This window comes from Micropterus dolomieu, linkage group LG05 (assembly GCF_021292245.1).
Source record: "Micropterus dolomieu isolate WLL.071019.BEF.003 ecotype Adirondacks linkage group LG05, ASM2129224v1, whole genome shotgun sequence".
In the NCBI taxonomy this organism is placed as follows: Eukaryota; Metazoa; Chordata; class Actinopteri; order Centrarchiformes; family Centrarchidae; genus Micropterus; species Micropterus dolomieu.
The window spans coordinates 3,934,599-3,936,303 of NC_060154.1; positions in this window are offsets into that span (position 1 = coordinate 3,934,599).

Genomic DNA, 1,705 nt, shown 5'->3' on the forward strand with positions numbered 1-1,705 from the left:
CACTTGAGGGGATCAGTGTCACTCTCCACACTTGCTGACTGCAAGTAACTTGACAGTTCATTTTCAATAGCCCCCCTCTTGGTTGGTGCAGTGGTGGTGGCTGTGCGCTGCTTGAAGAAGCTTGCCAGTGTCTTAGCTTTTGGTGCTACTGCTGCTTCTCCATCTGCAGGCTCAGGCACAGTGGGCACACGTAGGTAAGGCAGTTGATCAGCCAGTAGCGTCTCCACCTCCAGGACAGCTCTGTGCTTCAATGCATCGACTTTTTCACTTGGGATGTAGGTGGCCCTGAACCGTGGATCCACAAATGAAGCCATCTCCAATAGGTCAGTAGTGGCAGGGTCAGAATACTTGCTGTTGAGGTATTCAACAATGCTGGTCTTGATCGCTTTACAAAGCTCGCTATCACCCTCTTCACATGCCAGGAGACTTTCGTTAAAAAGGTGCAGCACAGGTTTCACATATGATAAAGTGACGTACTCCTCACCTGACAAAGCATCGGTAAAGTCCTGGAGAGGTTTCAGGACCTTTTGGACTGCTTCTAGGACCTCTAAGTCCTGCCAGGTAGGGACAAGGTGCCCGGTCTTTTTGTCATTAGACAGGACTTTGGCCAGTGCTCCTTCCTGCTCCAGGACTCTCTCTATCATCTGCTGCCTTGATCCCCAGCGTGTGGCAGACTCGGTTATGAGTTGGTGACTTGGCAGACCCAGCTGAATCTGGACTTCAGCAAGATGTCTCCTTTTCTTCCAGCTGTATGAAAAACAGCTTACAATTCTCTTGCACAGAGAAATGGCCCGGGTGACATGCTTGTCATTCATGCCATGTCCTGTCAAAATCATAAAAAAAATATTAAACATATGTGCTTATGAGAGAAATTTGACTCTGGTTTCACTTGTCTCGTTTCATAGTTTATTTTTTTTATTAACACCTGTCCTAATCATAAATATCAAATATTATGTTCATTTATTTCCGGAATTTTAATCCCTAAGTGATTTGTATGTATTATTATTTTTGTATAATTTATAAATGATGACTATACTGTATGTACATTTACTCATGTTTCGTTGTTGTTCTTATATTTATGTATTTTTTTAATGCTACTTCTTATTTCTACTCCACTAAAAACTCCACAATGTTTAGGCCTACGTATCAATATTAGTTTCTAGTTGCAGTCTGCTCTTTCAATCCAGAGAAAAAAAATATAGTCTAAATAGCTAAATATGTTACATTGATGATATCAACAGGCTAACCAGCATTTTAAAGTCATAATAACTTCACCTTTACCTTTTAAAATAAGGAAAAACTAACATTTTAATATGTTTTTGTTTAAAGTAAAATATCTGACTATTCCGTACAACACTGCACTCACCAATAGCCAAGTGTAGTCTGTGACCGAAGCACTGCATCCTCAGCCACTCGTTCAGCTCAACCGCTTTGACGATGTTGCTCCCGTTGTCGGTTGTTATAGCAACCAGATGCTTTTCTTGGAGTTTCCAGCTTGCAATTGCGTCCTGCAGGGCCTCAGCTATATGCTCACCGGTGTGATCCTGGGGGAAATAACTTGTTTGAAGACACGCTGTTTTCATCTCCCAGTCTTGAATGAAGTGAACTGTCACGCTCATGTAAGGCTCACACGTCCTGCTCGACCACATATCGCTGGTCAACGCAAAATGAGTCACGTTAGCGAGCCGGTCAGCAAGGCTCTGCC